Genomic DNA, 17,784 nt, shown 5'->3' on the forward strand with positions numbered 1-17,784 from the left:
CCTGCAATAGCTGGGGGTGGGGGGGGGAGGGGTGATGCTAGGTTGAGGCTGGCTGCAGCAGCAGATGTCTGATAGGTCTCTCTCAGGCCTTTCAGGCCTCTGCTGGTTGCCATTGTGCATGTGCAGCAGCAGAGGTCGGCACATGTGCAATGGCGCCCTCTGTTGCTACTTACTGTTGAATTAAACTCCATCCCCTACAGGCAAGGAATAGGTAGCCCACTTTTTCTCACACTGAGTGGACAAGATATTGGATTTGAACTCACCCAAAAACAGGTGAGAAATTCTCCTGTTTTCCCACCAATGCTGGACTCAGAATTGTTTTGGTAACTTTCTGCCCCTTGGGTGCAACGTTTCTGCCCTGCTATGCTGGTCAAATAGCATAGCAGGCAGGAGATCTTAGTGGGAGGCCAAAAATGGGCTGGTCACAATCTTTCCAGGCTATTATTTATGATATGATGAGGCTGATTTAAATATTCATAACTCCATTTGAATGTCTTTAAAGTGCCTGGTGCAATTGTCCAGGCTCACTTATGTTTCTAACTCTGCTAGCAAAGATCCACACCAACCTGGCATTGCCAACCTGGCACTGCCAGCATGGCACCCTGGCAATGCCCACTGGTCACTGGGGGTTCAAACAGGAGAGGAGCCAGACCAGGGGTGGGAAGGAGGGCAAGGAAGGGCTTTGCAATCCTAAAAACACCCATGATATAACAATCTCTTTCCCAGCATAATCAATTCACGGGATCATAATACTGGCAGCTCACTGTTGGTTTAATTAGTCCACGAAGTGTGATGACATCCAACAATCTGCTCATTGTTTAAGTATCAGATTTTAACAAATTGAAATTGCTGGAAACTTGCTGGTTTATGAAAGACAGCTGCAAAACTTTTGTTGACTAGGAACAAAAGGGAATGATTGCTCAGATCACTGGATTCAATGCTTTAACAGTTATTAACAGCAGAATCAATGAGTAGGGAGGATCTAAAATAAGTCTATACTATCAGGAGGGTTCTGTTCAACTCCGAAGGAGAATCATATTGGACTGCAAACGTTGACTCTGTTTTTCTCCAGAAATACTACCAGACTAGCTGAGTTTTTCCAGCAGTAATTATTTCAGATCTCCAGCATCTGAAGCATTTTGCTTTTGCTCTACTGAACTTATTCTTGAACCGTATAGTAAAGTTTAAGGTTTATTTATTAGTGGCACAGTAGGCTTACGTTAACACTGGAATGAAGTTATTGTGAAAATCCCCTAGTTGCCTGGTCAGGTGCACTGAGGGAGAATTTAGCCAATGTACCTAATTAGCACGTCTTTTGGGCTGTGGAAGGAAATCAGAGCACCCAGAGGAAACCCATGCAGATACAGGGAGAATATGGAGACTCCACACAGTTACCTAAGGCTGGAATTGAACTGGGTCCCTGGCACGGTGGGGCAGCAGTGTTAACCACTGTGCCACCGTGCTATACATTTACACCCAGAAAGGCCTTGAAGCAATGGACTTTGTTAAAGCCTCTTGTACCAGGATATCTGCATTTAACTTACTCCAGGACCCCACAACACAAACCGTTTAAACTGATTCTTTCTTCATTTCTTTCCCTCAAGGGAAATCTTCAGTGGACAGGAATTTTCCCCACTCTTTTTAATTGCGCTTTTTTGATTTGATGATAATGCTTTGCTTGGTCTTTTCCTTTTGAAGTGAGATCATTCTTTCAGCTCAGTATCTGAGAGACTGCCTGATCTTATCTCAATTTTTCTTTGCTGAAAAGATAAGGTAGTATTTTTGTCATTATCCAGTGGTGTTTGTCTGGTGTCTCACCAACAAAAATCCTTCTGTTTGATTATACCTAGTCTAAAGTAAGTCCTTGTTGATGTCATCATTTTGAAAAAAACAGATTCATTTTACTTTATTTTGGCACCTCCCTTTTAAACAAAATGGGCTTCAGGCAGCGCTGTACTGATCAGTGGGCAGCAAGTGTCATTACAATGGAGCAAGAAGTGTATGTCATTTCAAACTAATGCTCACATGTAGTTACATAAGTATCTCTTGTTTATCCTCTGAGACAGAAGTAACCATGTTCATTGTCTGGGATGTTTGGGGGTTTCTTTAGATATCTAGTTGACTGCTAAAGCCAATCTATGTCCGGAACTTTTGGCTGCAAATATGACAGGATACAGGAGATAATTGAGTTCTGGATGAGCTGCTTGAGATTTCCTTTCCTTGCGTTTTCCCTCTGCCTCTGAAATGTACCTGCTTTTGAAGGTACATTTTTTAACTTTGCATTAGGTGCAGTGACCCTGAGTGAGCCTCTCTCAGGACTCAAAATCAATAACAAAACTCCGAAGTGAAGCCTTCGGACGGTCCTTGAAGGTCTTTGACCATCATGAGAGCGCATCCCATACTCACATCTCCACAAAGGTTCGCTTTGGTAAGTGAGTGTCAGGCTATAGGACCAGCCCAATTCAGTTGTGACATACTAGCTCAGGTCAACACCTCAGTGTCTGATATTCTGTCCTACCATCCGATCTCCACAAACTGCCAATGGCAGCTTCAGTGAAAGTGGTTGAGTTTTTTGACATGATGCTTGTGGACATTCTAAGTCTCATTTGTGCGGAGCAGAGTGGACAGGGCTATTGTTTTGTAGATTTTCAGCTTGATAAGCAGACTTAGTGCTCACTGCATGTCCATCTCTGAAATGGCAGCTAGTGCACAGTCATTAGCAGGAAGGAAATGCAAAATATGATCTTGGAGACCTTGCTCTATGCCTGGAGTCAGATTGAGCAACTTCCCATTCATATGATATCTAATTTTGATAATGGGATCATTGTCATGGAAGGTATCAGAAAGCATGACAGAGTAAAACATGCTGAAGATGTTAGGCACCTGCATACAGCCCTGTTAAACTCCATCAGTTACTGGGAATGGATCCACACCAACATGCTGCCATGGAATGTCGAACCTCTGTGGTGAATTACTCCATTACCAGCCAAAGGCCCTCAAAGGTGATTGTGTCAAAGGCCTTGGGCAGGGCAGCAAATGTAGTGTAGAGATCCATGGTCTATTCTTGGCATTTCGTCTGGGGGTGTCCAATTGCAAACATCCCTCAACCTTTTTTGGGACCACATTGACTCTCTGGTAGCAGATCCTGGTCACTATGTTACAATAAGTGGTTCAGAAGGAACCTGGTGAAGATTTTGCCAGCAATCAGGTGGCGTGAGATTCCTTTATGCTTCCATTTATTCAGGCAGGTTTTGGAGGCAACTTTGCATTCTTGCACAATGGTTCCTTGCTCTTGCATGGACTGAAAGAGTTCAGTGGGCATTGGGGCAGGTTCTCCACTGGGTATTAACTTCCAGCCTGTAGACCTCAGCAGGGATAGCATCAGCTAGATAGGAGATTGATTGTGTTTGTTATTTATGTAGGAGGGTCATCAAGGCATCAGTTGATATCAATCTATGGCAGCCTCTTGATTATTTCTTCATTGATGGATGAAGGCTGATTGAGACTGTGGGTAAGCTGCTTTGTGTATCTTTCTAGATCTTGGGACTTTTTCTGTAAGCAGTATTGATCTATCTACTTGTGATAAACCAGTTAAGTGAGGCTCATGGACAAATTTTGGGGCATTGTAGAATCTCTCACAGTCACTGTAAGACTGAAGTTCATGTTCTTCCGAATTCAGCCAAGCATTTTGCATCTGTCTGAGCTTGCACTGGACAGTGCTGTGGATGGCTGATTAGGTGTCATGCTTGGATAGTGTTGGCTTGTCATTAAGATAAACCCTGTTGACACAATGTTTCTTCTCCAGTAGTTTCTGTATTACCTCATTGTTTCCAAATAAGCAATCTTGATACTTCTGAGAGGTAGATCCAAGGCCTCTATATCGCCATGCAGCACACTATATTCCTGAAAATCACCCAGTTGTCATCATTGCAGTCTATCCATTTTTGTTGTACACAGGTGACTCTCGAGTTTCTCTGAGGGAGATTCCTTCAAGACTACTTGTTTGAGACGTTGAAATGCTTCTGGATCTTCATACCCTGGTGGCATCTAAGTGAATAGACCTTCATATTTAGTTTTGAAATGATAAGACAGTGTTCAGATAGTGCCACACATAACTTGCCTTACTTGTGCGTCCTGCCTGTCCCTCTGCCTGGTTATGATATGGTCAGTTGATGGCCATGCATAGGATGGGGGTATATCCAATATATCTTATTGTGATTAGGGAGGTGGAAAATTGCATTGGTGATTAATGTCTTTTGTGCATACCTGCAGAGTTGACTCACACCAGGATATATGTGTGAACAGGAGCTTTATTATGAAACTTTTAAAATGCCTGCTTTCTCATGCTAAGTGCTTACTTTCAGGTTCTCTGTAACCACATCCACTGGCTTCACCACAGTACACAGAGCAGTCAACAGATACACACAAACACTGAATGATTAGACAACATCTTTTCCCCTCTGTAAATTAGAGGACCTTATTTTAAATTAAACCATCCTAAACAGCAAACCTACGTCTGTTGAGTCGTTTCTTAGAGTTTAGAATTCCTCTTTTTTCTAAGTCCAGAAATAGTCTTTGCAGTATGAAGGGTCACTGATAATGGTGCTGAGGTTGTGGTTCAACTGATCACCTCAGTGAGGCAGATGATCAATAGCATAATCGCTCCTCACAAAAGGAAATGTATCCTCATAGTTACTGTGCTCAAAATATCCTGCTCTGCTCACTATCAAACACCTTGCATTTGATTTTGTGCTGCCATCCAACAGATAAGCATGGGGGCCAAGAAACTGTGTGATCACCTTTGGCCCTGATAGTGATGGTAAGAGTTTGTGGTTAGAATTTTGTCATTTGATGCAAACTCAAACTCCAGCTTCAAATCATAGAATGTTGACTGGGGGAGCGCGTTGGAGGGAGGGTCTGCTGAGGAGCAGTGGAGGATCTTTAAGGAGATCTTTCTTGCTGCTCAGCGGGAATTTATTCCGATGGTCAAAAAGGACTGTAGGAGGAGAGGTAATAAGCCGTGGATAACGAAGGAGGTGAAGGAAAGTGTTAAATTAAAAGCGGAGGAATTTAGAGTAGCTAAGAGTAGTGGGCGAGAAGAGGATTGGGAGAGGTTTAAATGTCAACAAAGATTGACAAAGAAGTTGATAAAGAAGGGTAGGAGAAACTATGAAGCTGGGCTAGCGCTTAATATAAAAAAGGATAGCAAGAGTTTTTATAAATATATAAAAAGGAAGAGGCTGGCTAGGGTGAACGTTGGTCCTTTAGAGGATGAGAAAGGGGACCTAGTGATAGGGGATGGGGATATGGCTAAGGTATTGAATAACTTTTTTGTTTCTGTCTTCACGGAGGAGGACGTGAATAATTTGCCGGGTGTTAGCGATGGAAAGGTGGTAGGACTGGAGGGTCTTAATGACATTACTGTTACTAGAGAGGCGGTGCTCGACAGGCTGGAGGGGCTGATTGTGGACAAGTCCCCAGGACCGGATGGAATGCATCTGAGGGTTCTGAAAGAAATGGCGGAGGTGATAGTGGATGCCTTGGTGGTTATTTTCCAGACGTCGCTGGATTCCGGGGAAGTGCCGGATGATTGGAAAACGGCTAACGTTACGCCATTGTTTAAGAAGGGTGCCAGGCAAAAGGCGGGGAATTATAGGCCGGTTAGTTTAACGTCTGTGGTAGGTAAAATGTTAGAATCTGTCATTAAGGAGGAAATTGTGAGGCATCTTGAAGGGAATTGCTTGATAGAGCAGACGCAGCACGGTTTCATTAAAGGGAAGTCGTGTCTGACAAATTTACTGGAGTTCTATGAGGATGTGTCTAGGGCGGTGGATGGAGGAGAGCCGGTGGATGTGGCCTTTCTAGATTTTCAGAAGGCGTTTGACAAAGTACCTCACAAGAGGTTATTGCAGAAGGTCAAGGGACATGGAGTTGGGGGTAGGGTGTTAGCGTGGATAGAGGATTGGTTGTTAAATAGGAGGCAGAGAGTGGGGGTCAACGGGTGCTATTCGGATTGGCGGATGGTGACTAGTGGAGTGCCCCAGGGGTCGGTGCTGGGGCCTCAGCTTTTTACCATTTATATAGATGATCTGGAGGAGGGAACCGAGTGTAGGGTGTCGAAATTTGCTGATGACACCAAGATTGGGGGAACGGCAAATTGTGCGGAGGGTGTGGAGAGTCTGCAGAAGGATCTAGATAGGCTGGGCGAATGGGCCAGGAAATGGCAAATGGAATTTAATGTTGGCAAGTGTGAGGTGGTCCACTTTGGTAGGAATAATGGTAGGAAGGATTATTACTTACGTGGCGAAAAACTGGAGCAGGCGACGGTGCAGAGGGACCTCGGGGTCCTTGTGCATGAGTCGCAAAAACCCAGCTTGCAGGTGCAGCAGGTGGTCAGGAAGGCGAATGGGATGCTGGCCTGCATAGCGAGGGGGATTGAATATAAAAGTAGGGAGGTCTTGCTGCAGCTGTATAGGGCATTGGTGAGGCCGCAGCTGGAGTACTGTGTGCAGTTTTGGGCGCCGCATCTGCGCAAAGATATTTTGGCCTTGGAGGGAGTGCAGAGGAGGTTTACTAGGCTGATACCAGAGTTGAGGGGGTTGAGCTATGAGGAGAGGCTGAATAAACTAGGCTTGTACTCGTTAGAGTTTAGAAGAATGAGGGGAGATCTCATTGAGACGTATAAGATGATGAATGGGATGGATAGGATAGAGGTGGAGAGACTCTTCCCGCTCAAAAAAGACAGTAGGACTAGGGGGCACAGCCTCAAGATAAAGGGGAGGCGGTTTAGAACGGAGTTGAGGAGGAACTTCTTCACTCAAAGGGTGGTGAATCTCTGGAATTCTCTGCCCGTTGAAGTGGTGGAGGCTGCCTCGCTAAATATTTTTAAGACGCGGGTTGATGGGTTTTTGATAAGAGAGGGGATTAAGGGTTATGGGGAGAGGGCGGGAAAGTGGAACTGAGCCACGACAGATCAGCCATGATCTTATTGAATGGCGGGGCAGGCTCGAAGGGCTAGATGGCCTACTCCTGCTCCTATTTCTTATGTACTTATGTTATGTTCTTATGTTTTGCGTGATTACTTGTCAAAATGTCCTTTTGCTTTATCTTGTTGCTTTGTGATTTTTTTTGTTTCTCTCTGACATTCTCATTGTATAGCAATGGCCGCTTAAGCACTTAGCATGAGAAAGCAGGCATTTTAAAAGTTTCATAATAAAGCTCCTGTTCACACATAGATCCTGGTGTGAGTTAATAATACTCAGCAGCTTGCAAAAGTTATGACCAGTCATAGGTTCAGCCAGTGGGATAGATCAATGCGTGTGAAGCAGGATTTGAACGAACAGTTCAAACATTTTCCCCTTGACATACTAACGTTCACACTGTCCTTTGTCTGCCTGTTGAATTGTTCAATGCCACTATTCACAATATCAGATGGTGATGAATTCTGTAACTTGCCAGGAACTCAGTGAACTAACCGGAGACAAACTGCATTCTATTGTCTGTAGTGATGTCTCCCGCAAACTCTACTTAGAAGCAACTTGTTGAAAATGTTGATCACGAAAGCTGTGGTTATGGAATTAATTGTAGCAATTTCTGACCATTTACTACAAAGATCATGAGCAACAAGTAAAAGATTGTTGATCGCTTGGAACTATTTCTGCTTCTCCAAAAATATCCACTTGGGGTTGTTGCAATGGTTTGGTGCCCATCAGGTTGGTTATGGAGGTGCAGGGCACAGTTTAACAGACTTTTCACTAGTCTACATGCTTAAAAATTTCATGTGAACACTTCTATGAGGCGATCTACTGCTGGCCACCAGACAGTTTGATAGGATTGGTGTTTCATCTTAACAACACTCAGATATTCTTCATGGACAGTGTGCTTGAATTCTCTGTGTCATACAATTGTCATCAAATAAAGCAAGCTCATTGCATACTCTGTTGTATGGGGACCAGTTCTCCCTCTACTTCACAAGGCTGCTCCATTTTTAGTACTGACATACTTCCTGCAGAATACTGTTGCCAATTCTGCCTTTTCTTCTCATGTGCAAAATCACCATGATCACAAATTCTTCAATGTCAGTATTTGCTTTCCTAACGCTGTCTGCACAGTAATATGGCTAATCGTATCAGCTACTCAAATGCTTGAACCTGTGAGATATTCAACCTGGAAGTTGCTCTGGTGAAGACAGTATTACCATTGCAGACAGCATTCACAAAGCAAATTGTGACATTGAACACCTTGTGGTGATGAATTTTGTCACACAAGATGAGTTAGTTGAAGGCCGAAGGCAGTGTGACCAACTGTAGTGGTTGATGTTCAGATACTGACTTGCCTAACAATGTCATCAATACCTGGTGATCAGGGTAGAGAGTGCCCTTCCTACTATAGAGACTTATAGTCAGTCAAATGAAGCTGTAGTAGATTACAGTCTCAAGTTAAAGAAGCTGTTTCGTCACTCTGGATATGACACAAACCTAGAAATCATTCAATTTAATGTCTCACCTAAAATGCAACAAGGATGTGATCACATTGGAAGGGGTGCAGAGGAGGTTCACCACAATGCTGCCTGGGATGGAACATTTAAGTTATAAAGAGAAATTGGATATACTAGGGTTGTTTTCCTTGGAGCAGAGAAGACGGAAGGAGGACCTGATTGAGGTGTTATGAGGGGCATGGACAGGGTGGATAGGGAGCAGCTGTTCCCCTTAGCTGAATGGTCAATAACGAGGGGACACAAGTTAAAAGTGAGGGGTGGGATGTTTTGGAGAAATTTGAGGAAAAACTTTTTTACCCAGTGGGTGGTGACGGTCTGAAATGCACTGCCTGGGAGGGTGGTGGAGGCCTTTAAAAAGTATCTGGATGAGTACTTGGCATGGCATAACATACAAGGCTATGGGCCAAGTGCTGGCAAATGGGATTAGGTGGGCAGGTCAGGGCCTTTCATGCACTAGTACAGACTCAATAGGCCAAAGAGCCTCTTCTGTACTGTAGTATTCTGTGATTCTCCCTCAGTACTGCTCAGGATTGACAACTAGTTTTTTTCTTTAAATTGGGACTTTAACTTTCTGACTCTGAAGCAATAGTTCCAACAATTGAGCCACAGTGCAGACAAAGCCAAGTTTGGTCAGTATTTACCAGTTTCGTTCATTTTGCCAGTGCCCTGTGGGGAGTGTAATAAAAGCAAAGTACTGCAAAAGCTAGAGATCTGAATTAAAAACAAAAAGTATAGGAAAAACTCAGTAGGTTTAACACCTGTGCAGAGAGTCTAATATGACCCTTCTTTGGAACTGCAGGGAAGTAAAGATGTGATGTGTTTTATGCTTTTGAAAAAGTGTTGAGGTGGGGTCCAGTGGACCTGAAGGGAAGTTCAGGGATAGGTTAGAGGATGGGGGGATTGAGTTACAAAGATGTCATAGAACAAAAGCAAAGAGAATGGAAGTGGTAGCAGTGAAGAAACTAAGCATAGGTCCAGAGTAGGTGTTAATAGCAGAATAAAGGTCAGCACTTTCTGAAAGCAAAACATGAGAGCAAGATACAGACTGGCACTGGGAAATAATAATACAAAATGGAGATCGAAGTTCATGGTGGGAAGTTACGGAATTCAATATTGAGTCCAGGAGATTGTACAGTGCCTAATCAGTAGATGAGGGGCTGTTCTTCCAATTTGTGTTGGTCTTCACTGTGTTATGATTCAGGCTAGAAACTCAAGTGTTTTACGAAGTCTGCCTGGGTCATAAATTTTGCAGTTTGAATTTGGTTAGGATAAGCATGAGATGCTTCAGTTCAGGTATAATTCAACTGATCCACTAGTGAGCTTTTATCAAACAAAGCTTATTTAAGAATTGTAGAAAAATAGGAAAGAAAAGGCTATTATAAGATTCCAGGGTCTGCTAAGTATTTTTCATTTAATCAACTTACATGTAGAATTCACTTCTAATCAATGGCAAGCAAGTTTTCAATAGATGTAATTAAGTGTTTTAATACCTTGTGACAATTATTAGTTGCTATACAGTAATTAGTTAGTCCACATATATGTATACATGTGTTTCATTATATTGACAATGAACCAACTTATCAAAATGGAGTATCCCGAAGGCAAGTTGATTTGATCACATTGCTTAGAGATTCAGTGAACTTCAGTAACAAGGCCATAAAATACTAATGGCTATAGTATATCCTCTTTATCAATTGAAGCAGCCACATTTGAGACTGTTTTAATGAAGCTGCTTTGTGAGGCTGCTATCAAAATAGAGACATTAGATAAAGATGTTAGACTAAGAAAAAGATTGGGGTAAGAGACTCAAGGACAGTTCATAAGGCTTGATGATGATATATTGGTGTCTCATGAGGTACCATGGTCACACACCCAGAGATGTTTAGTATTTCATTCTATTGTCAATACGTAATGTATGTCATTTGTAACCCTTATGATTGGATTGTGGCTAGCTGACTGTGAGCTGTAGAATTGTACAAACATGATGATTTTCTTTTCAGGTGGAGTGGTGTTTTGACCTTTTTCCTCAAGCACCCTCCCCTTGCTGGCAACTTAAAAGAAAAGACAATCTTTCATTAAGTATCTTGTGTTAATGTATGTTTGTGTTAAAGTCAAACCCAGAATTTGAGATTTCAATAGAATACAGTTAACATGTATAGAAAGAAAATTAGCAATAATTTTTACAATTACAAACAAGACAAAATGCAACCATGATATTGTATAAACCTTAACAACTATATGAAATGTTCCAACCAAACAAATTTCCTTAAACAGAACCCTTGCCACAGGTTTAGCACAGAAAATAAGAATGTTCACATGATGCTGGAACTTAGTCCTTTGTTGAATGCAGCAGTTCTTTTGATACACACACACACACACACACACACACACATACACAAGCTTGAAGTTAGAACAGCTTCCCAAAACACCAGAGACAGAGAGACTCTAGTTGCTAGCTAGCGAACCACCAACAGCAGAAGTTTCACAGTGGCACAGTGGTTAACACTGCTGCCTCACAATGCTAGGGACCCGCTTCGATTCCTGGCTTGGGTCATTGTCTGTGTAGAATCTGCATGTTCTTCCTGTGTCTGTATGGGTTTCCTCCGGGTGTTCTGATTTCCTCCCACAGTCTGAAAGACATCTTGGTTAGGTGCATTGGCCATGCTAAATTCTATCTCAGTCTTTCCGAACAGGCTCCAGAGTATGGTGACTAGGGGATTTTCACAGTAACTTCATTACACTGTTAACCTAAGCATACTTGTGACTAATAAACTTTAACTTTAAGCTTTGCTTCCAGCTGGCTAGCCAAATTTTCAATACCAGGGAGAGGGAGAGGGAGAGAACCACTGATTTCCCCTTGACAATCAGGACAGCTTCTGATTCGAAAACCAAAACTGAAAATAAATCCTTAGATTTTTCTGGGGAGGAACCACCTGACTTTGACCTGTCAATCAATCTTCCCCCCTCACAATGTAGGGTCATTAGAGATCCCAGAAAGTACCCAAGGCCCAGAGTAAACATAAACAAAATCCCATATAAAACAATTGAAGCAGCAATAAAGGGACTTCTAACCAGACAGCCCAGCAACAGTGAAAAAACCCCAAACTGCTTGACTGCAGGTAACATGATTTAAAAAAACATTTCTTAAAGATATACTAACATCACAATTGGAGCATTGCAGCAGGCCAAGGACAAAAATCTGGATATGAGAGCAAGGTGGTGAGTTAAAATGGCAAATGATCGCGACGTCAGGGTTACACTTACAGACTGAATGGAGGTGTTCTGCAAACTGATCACCCAGTTTCAGTTTGGTCTCCCCAGTGTTGAGGGGACCGCATTGTGAGCACTGAATACAATTGACTACATTGAAAGAAGTGCCAGTAATTTGCTGCTTCATCTGAAAGGTGTGGGAGAAAATAGAATTCTGTCAGTAGTAACTATATTGCCAGAGACAAGAAAGATTGATTCTCTTTCACTGCAAACCCCTCATGCTGACAATCAGATACTTTCAGTCGCATTCTGCTGGGCCAATACTTCCTGCAGCTCACCAAAATAACACTAAAATAGGGATGAGTTTGTTGCACCAAACCTTCCTGCTGCCTTTTAGACAGGGACAGGCTGTCACAGTGCTACTTCAGTGGCTGTCAGAATTAGAAGGACAGGCTGAAACCTGTCTCTGATTTGATTTGGATAGTTTTGATTCCATCTGCTGCTAACCTTTGCAGACTGCGGGCCAGTCTTACCACAATTTGGCAGTGTAGGTTCTAGTGAAAAAAATGGAATGTTTCACTCCAGAGAAACAGATCAGTTTTCTCTTCAGATCTTATGACACTGTCATTAAAAACACAGGTGGGCATGTTTCACGCCATCATGCTGAGAGGTGGGGCCTAAACATGTCTGCAAAGCCCAGTGGGTACCAGGTTTCAAAGGCAACCTGATTAGAGGAGGAAATAACCCTCACCCTCACCACAGAGGTCTCAGGTGCTCTATGCAACCTCCCCTTCACCGCCCTCCCACTCCATCAGAGCTGATAGTCACCCCTCCCCCCGTCATTATAATCAAGAGCTAGCATTCACCCCAACGCCCCCACGGTGATCAAAACTGGCATCTCTTGCACCCCCTTCACTACCTCCCCCCTCCACCTCCACACTCACCTCTCCCATGATTGGAGCCAGCATGGTGATCAAATCTGGCATTCAACCCCATCCCCATATGATGATCAGAGCTGGCATTCCCCACCCCCCCGCCTCCCCCACCACACGGCGATTAGAACCAGTATTCAACCTCCTCCACACACAGTGATTAGAGTCATCATTCAACTCTCCCCCACCAGCCCCCCCCACAAACACACACACACGCACACACACACATACACACAGCGATTAGAACCAGCAATCAAGAGCAGACATCTGTTTCCCTCCTCTCCACCTCCCCCACCTGCAATCAGAGATGGCCCCAAATATTCCCCCAGACAGTCAATGCCAACACCACCCCACCCCCACCCCCCTCACCCCTGAACATCACCAAGTGTGTGATATTATTGAAATGTATTGAAACCAGTGATTATGTCGGCAACAAGATTCGTGATTTCTGGGTTTTGCCCAATTTTGAGCCCGTGCTGCCATTTCTGCAAGAGTGGGCTTGAGACCCCACCCCGTGTCGCTGTACCATGGGGATCACCATATACTGTTCGCAGTGGCTGCAGTCTTGTTCAGCAGTGTGGAGGATGGCAACGAGACTGATCCTCAGTATCTGTAGAGAGGAACGTGAGGGACATTTTAGGTTAGAGTTCTCCAACCTCAGGAAGAGATCTGTCAGATGTTAACTGAAAAGATTCAACAAGATAGAAGTGGGCTGTGGTGCCAAATGGGCCGGTTTCCACAACTCAACCCTCTTACCCATTGTAGAATCAGGCAGCTGATTCACCAGTCTGCAAGGCAAATGCATTGTAGAATCTTACTGCACAGAAGGGAAACCTATTCGGTCCTTTTTGCCTGTATTGGCTATTTGAAAGAGCTATCCAATTTGTCCCACTCTGCCAGCAGAGGTTTATGAGGAGGTGTCCTGATGTCCCTTTGGATATGGCACTGCAAAGATCCCTCAAAGATAGAGACATCATTTTGTAACCTCCTCCCTGTTAAACCTTCTGGAAAGCAAGAAAATAAGAAGCCTGACAGCAGACCATTGATGCTACCAGGAAGCCACCAATATGGTGAGTTCAGGGCTTCCAAAATATGTAGACCGACTGGGGGAATTGGTGGGGGGGGGGGGGGGGGGGGGGGGTGGCGGTGGTGGAATGAGGGGATCAGTTTGAGATGTGCTTTCAGATATGCCAAGGCAGGAGGGGCAGAATCAGATTGCGAAGTGTAGATTCAGGACGACTTCAGGTAACTTTTCTTTGCATGAAGAATAACCGACAACTGGGGCAGGTCACCAGAGAGAATGGGTGAGGCCAGCACCATGGATTCACTTCAGTGACAGAGGCTGTAAAGTGGGGGATAACTCCATTATGGAGTTGGAAGTTATGGTTGCTAAATAGCTCTGGAACCTTTCTCAGTTTCCCACATAGATCACAAACCCTCTTCAGAACGTTTTGCAGCTGTAGCTGGAAACAGTTTCCAAATTGCAGCTTTTTGTTTCCTCCTTAAATTATCTTACCCATTAGAGACTCGGGTTTTCACTTTTCATGGATGCTCAAAATGAGAATTCCCAAAATCTAATTGTAGTACTGACCACCCCCGCTGCCATCCCACCACCACCGTGCCCCCCCCACAAACTCCCCCTCCCCCCGTCCTGCCACAGGGACCTCCCATTTTGACCCCTCTCAGGACACCCATTGCACACCCATTAACACCCCTCACCTCCCCATGTCCTTGACGCGCCCCCCCCACCTCCCCAACACCCCCAACAGAAATCTACCCACACATCAAACCCCGATATTCCTCCGACACCCCCATGGCAATCCCGAACTGAACTGCTCTCCCTGTTCTTCCATTGACCACATCCCTGGACTACATCCTCACTGACCACCTGACAGCATCCCCTCCCTACTGACTATCCGACCCCTATTGCACTAACCATCTATCCCCCAACCCTCCCAATGGTCTGACCATCACTCACTGACCACCCAACCCCCATTGATTTCCCAACCCATCTCCCCACTAACCACTTGATACCCCTAAATCACAGAACGCCCCCACCCTGACCACAGACCCCCTTGACTACCTGACCACCCAAGCCATTGTTCCCTCACTGACTGCCTGACTATTCCTGCACCCCTTGACCACTCAACCCTGCACCACAATCAAACACCCATCACGATGAATTGATCCCCTCCCAAACCAACTGACTTCCACCTCCCACCCCCAATCCTACCCACTTACCTTGCAATCTTACCTTCTCTCTGTTCTCATTTAAGTTTGCCTGCTTTATGGCAGCCAGTGCTGTAAATAAGTGTGTGGAGCTTTGCTGGGGGGTGGGGGGGTGAGGGGGGAGGGGTGTGCAGAATTGAGGGGGGGGGGTTCCTTTATTTACCACAGTATTGGCCTCCTTTTCTTTGCTAGCTTTTCGGAAATGACAGAGTCCCTGCTGTATTAGAGCAGTTTGAATGGAATAGGATTACTGAGATCTGAGCCTGGAATACATTCAATCAATCAGTTGGTGTTACGGGACGAGGTGTGTTTGGCAGGACCACAGTGATACACTGTGTTCTGTCTAGCAAGAGTTTCAGGCGCCATACTGAGGCTATCTCCTGTACTAATCTCATCTGTGCTATCATAGACAGCGAGTGGAATCTCCCATCCCATCGCTAGGCTGATGCCCCCACCCTCCCTCCCCCAGTCAGCCTACATACTTTGTAAACACTGAACTCACCAGATTGTGCTATGTTGGTGGCTGACTTAAAGCTTCTCGGTAATGAGAATAGTCTGCTTGTCGTTTTCTTACTATCAGGAATGTTTATCTGGGCAGAAGAGATGTTTCTTTCTTTGGGGAAACTTCCCAGAACCACACACACAGAGGGACATTTGCAATCTCCCCCACAGGCCTCGACCAGTTTTATAGCTGGTAACTCATAGTCAAATATGTGGATTAACATCAGTGGAGACATTGTCAGTAAGACAGGGTGCTGGGGGAGAGGGGTTACTGAGTGACAGTGTGCGGGAGCTGGATTAACATCAGTAGAGATACAGTCTGTAACACAGGGTGCTGGGGAGAGAGGTTAACGGAATGTCAGTGTGAGAGAGCTGGATTGACATCAGTAAGAGATACAGTTAGTAACATGGGCTGCTGGTGGAGAGGAGTTAATGAGGGAGCTGGATTAACATCAATAGAGATACGGTGAGTATTCAAGGCGCTGGGGGACAAAGGTTCCTTACTGGCATTGTGAGGGAGCTGGATTAACATCAGTAGAGAAAAAGTCAGCTACAATAGTGTTCTGGGGGAGAGGGGTTATTGAATGACACTGTGAGGGAGCTGAATTAGCATCAGTGGAGATACAGTCAGTTACGTAGGAGTTGGGGGAGAGGAGTTACTGAGTGACAGTGTGAGGGAGCTGGATTAACATCAGTAGAAATACAGGCAGTAATATAGGGTGCTGGGGAAGAGAGGTTACTGAGTGAAAGAGTGAAGCAGCTGGATTAGCATCAGTAGAGATAGTCAATAACACACGATGCTGGGGGAGAGGGATTACTGAGTGATATTGTGAGGGAACTCAATTAGCTACAGTAGAGATACAGTCAGTAACACGGTGCTGGGGACAGGCTTTATTGAGTGACACTGTGAAGGAGCTGGGTTAACATCAGTAGAGATATAGTCAGTAACACAGGGTGCTGGGGGAAAGGGTTCCTGAGTGACAGTGTGAGGGAACTGAATTAACATCAGTAGAGATACAGTCAGTAACACAGTGTGTTGGGGAGGAGGGATTACCAAGTCTCAGTGTGATGGACATGTAACTCGTCTCTCCACGAACAGTGAAGGCCATTTGTCCTCAAGCACAGTTTGTTCATTACTTTGGATACTAAACAGCAAGGGCCTCTGACACACAGGAGAAGGCTGGTTCCAGAGGAAAATATTAAGTTTGAAACCAGAAAAGAAACATTTCCCGATTGAATGACTGGAATTGCTCTAGGATTTACTAAAGTTTAATTCTTTAGCGGTGATCTGCATAAGGGCACCTCCCCTGCTCATTTCTCCACAACTTGTGTCTTGTGCTTTCCTCCTCAGTTGCTCAAAAGGGCCTCCTATTTTCATTCCAAGTTGTCTCACATTATCATCCTTTTTCTCTCTCAGATGACATCCCTTCAGTTTTCCACCAGCTGCCTCTTTCTGCAAGTTCTAATGCCTTAGAATATGGTCAATTCTATGTTCGCTCCTTGATGATATTCATAACAATTTTGTCCCCTCCCTCATGCTGAGAATTTCTTCATTTCTTTTCTGGTCTCATCAACTGACCCACTCCATCCTTCTCCAGAACCACATTTTTCACATTCTTTATTCTTTGGATGCATCGAAGTTTAATGTACACGGAAAAGGTGGTTGAAGAGTATTCATTGGTATGCTAACTTTCTAGGATGTTGAATCAGGATATAAGACCTTAATGACATAGCCACTGTCCATTGGTCATATTCAGGGAACAGTTAACAACTTAGGCAATGGTGTGACATTCCCCCAACCCTATTCTCCCCTATCCTCCCCTACCCCAGTGTCTTTGATCCACATCAGTTGTTCAAGTTGAAATCTAACTAGTAGGGCCTTGGATTAGTTAGAACATCAACTTTATTTCCCAACCCCATCTCTAGTGCCTCCAGTTCAGATACTATTCTCCCTCAACAGTACAACAGCCCCCTCCCCCTCCAAGAGGCCCAGGTTCAGAAAAGAGGCCCTTCACATGAAGGCTGTTTTCACCCATGTTCAGTGCTTGGTGTGAGGAGCTGGAGGAACTGTACCTTTATAGCAGAGCCTGGAAGAGTGAAACATAGATACAGGAAGAGGGAACATAGAGACTTAAACCACCAATTAATCTGTTACTATTGAAATGTACTTGTTAGGAGAAACATTGCCATTGTCAACAATTTGATGTCCATAAATGAATGATGATTTTGCTTTAAGATAGCTGGATGAGTGAAGAATCATTGGGGTGGAATTTGGTACACAGTGTGCCCATTTCTCGGGCATGAAATGAATGCAGTTTGTACCAATGTAGCAATGTAATGATATACTTTCAGCTTGTGCAGGTGTTGGGTTGAGTGCTAAATTTGTTCAGCTTGTATTTGATGCAATTCAGTAGT

Source organism: Carcharhinus amblyrhynchos, chromosome 3, assembly GCF_965287045.1.
Source record: "Carcharhinus amblyrhynchos chromosome 3, sCarAmb.v2.hapA, whole genome shotgun sequence".
Taxonomy (NCBI): domain Eukaryota; kingdom Metazoa; phylum Chordata; class Chondrichthyes; order Carcharhiniformes; family Carcharhinidae; genus Carcharhinus; species Carcharhinus amblyrhynchos.